Below are 2,777 nucleotides of genomic sequence, written 5' to 3'. Positions count from 1 at the left end.
AAAGAAAGAAAGAAAGAAAGAAAGAAAGAAAGAAAGAAAGAAAGAAAGAAAGAAAAGAAAAGAAAATTATCATTTTATAATCATACAAATAATTGACTCAGGTAGCAGTCATCAATGGATGCTAAGATGCTTGAGTTCAAATTTCACAGGATATTTATCTAGTCTTAAAGTACTTCAGAATTTTTCATCATCCTTCACTGAAACTGTACCCATTAAACAATAATTCCCTATTCCTACTGTATATGAATACTGTATATATATATATATATATATATATATTTTTTTTTTTTTTTGAGACAGTCTCGTCCTGTTGCCAGGTGCCAGGCTGGAGTGCAGTGGCTCGATCTCGGCTCACTGCAACCTCTGCCTCCCAGGTTCAAGCAATACTCCTGCCTCAGCCTCCCAAGTAACTGGGACTACAGGCGTGTGCCACCACGCCCAGCTAATTTTGGCGCTTTTTAGTAGAGACAGGGTTTCACCATGTTGGCTAGGATGGTCTCAGTCTCTTGACCTAGTGATCCGCCTGCCTCAGCCACCCAAAATGCTGGGTTACAGGCGTGAGCCACCGCGCCCAGCCTCCTGCTGTATATCTTTATATATTCTGCATATTAATCCTTATCAGACATATGATTCACAAATATTTCCTCTCCATTTTGTTGTTTGTCTTTTTACTTTGATACACAGAAGTCTTTAATTTTTATAAAGTCTGCTTTGTTTTGTAGTCTGTGCTTTTGGCGTCACAGCCAAGAAATCATTTCTATTTTGATTTTTAAAGTGGTGAATAGCCATGGATTTTTCTTCCCCCTCACATTTAGAAAAAAAATGATAATTCCAGTTACTTATCATCTGTGGCATGTGCAACTGACAGATTTTGGCCTCAGCAGTGTGTAACTTCAAAATGAAGTTACATTAATATTTTGTAACTAATTTATCACTGATCCATTGACTAAAATGTAGTTCCTTTTAAGTCATCTTTTTCTCAGGGGATTTCCTCATATGCTCCAAAACAAATGCCCCAGTTTGTTCTCCTTTATTTTGTTTCTGCTTAGGACTCTTTGTTTTTCCTGGGTGTCCTTCGTGAGATATCCACACTGCTGGACACAGGTGTCCTCCACCTGTGCCTGTCTCTGAAGCCTCTAACTTGCCCTCTGCCCAGAGGGAGAAGGAGGAAACTTACCTCTTCCCCAGCCCTGATCCAGGTGCCTTGAGCTTCCTGGCATGGATGTCTGTTTCAACTTCCTGCCCCAGGGTGGGCATGGTGCCCGGTCCCGCAGGTGGCAGGAGGAAGCACCGTTGTGAAAGGTGTCGAGACTATCACAATCGGAGAACGAGATTAGAGTTCAATTCCAAATACAGCAAGGACCATGGAAATTTATTACTATAACCAAAGAACAGAACGTGAGGTGGGTGCAAGGTCACTGGATGAAAAACTACTTAAGAAGAAGCATCAAAGACAGAGGAATTCTTGTTATACTGACTTTACAGGATTCTTGCTAAAGGCAGACCAAGTAATCAGACATCAAAGTTAGGGGCTACCCTCTAAACTGATGCAACAGGATTCTTGCTATTACTCGGCTATGCAAGCCCAGCAAACATGGGGACCAAGGTCAAGGCCTGGGTAAGAAGAGGGCTCAGACTAACTAAAGAACTAACTAAACCCTGTCTCTACTAAAAATAGAGGAGCAAATCTTCATCAGTCTCATTTTTTTGTTCAAAGAGAGAAGAGTCAATACAATACAGCAGACAGTACACGTTCTTTTTTTTCTGTCACCCAAGCTGGAGTACAGTGGTGCAATGATCTCCTAGGCCAAAGTGATCCTCCTACCCCAGGCTCCTGGGCATCTGGAAGCACAGGCGTGTACCGCTATGCCCTGGCTAACTTTTTTATTCTCTGTAGAGACAGGGTCTCCCTATGTTGCCCAGGCTGGTCTCAAACTCTTGAGCTCAAGCAAGCCTCTCCTTGGCCTCCCAAAGCGCTTGGATTACTGGCATGAACCATTGTGCCAGGCCCAATTTGATGCTTTTCTTGCAATTCAACACGTAGAATAAACATAATTTTTAAAAAAATCTCTCCCTTTACAAGGGGAAGGAATAAATTCTTTGAGATTTTCCAGAGACCCTTTAGGAATAATCAAATTCCATTCGAAATCAAGATTTCATTTAGAATTTGATTTGGGGAAGACAAAATTGTCAGAAATATCAAAAGGTTTGAACATTTAAGTAAATAAGATCTATAGCAGGATGCCGTGGCTCACTCCTGTACTCTCAGCACTTTGGGAGGCCAAGGCCGGCAGATCACCTGAGGTCAGGAGTTCAAGACCAGCCTAACCAACAGGGAGAAACCTTGTCTCTACTAAAAATACAAAATTAGCCAGGTGTGGTGGCGCATTCCTGTAATCTCAGCTACTCAGGAGGCTGAAGCAGGAGAATCGCTTGAACCTGGGAGGCAGAAGTTGCAGTGAGCCGAGATTGTGCTATTGCACTCCAGCCAAGTCCACAAGAGTGAAACTCCATCTCACATAAATAAATAAATAATAATCTATTACACTGTGAGACAATTGCCACCTATTTGACCAAAGTAACAGCAAAAGAATTCAAAAAGTATAGAAAATAAAACAACTGTAAAGAAAACATAGCTTTTTTTTTTTTTTTTGAGACGTTGTCTCACTCTGTAGCCCAGGCTGGAGTTCAGTGGCACGATCTCGGCTCACTGCAACCTCTGCTTCCCCGGTTCAAGCAATTCTCCTGAGTAGCTGGGATTGCAGGCCACCATGCCG

The sequence above is a fragment of the Cebus imitator genome, unplaced genomic scaffold (assembly GCF_001604975.1).
Source record: "Cebus imitator isolate Cc_AM_T3 unplaced genomic scaffold, Cebus_imitator-1.0 Scaffold105, whole genome shotgun sequence".
Lineage (NCBI taxonomy): Eukaryota > Metazoa > Chordata > Mammalia > Primates > Cebidae > Cebus > Cebus imitator.
The sequence above is the reverse complement of the archived record's forward strand: the minus strand, read 5'-3'. Positions refer to the sequence as shown.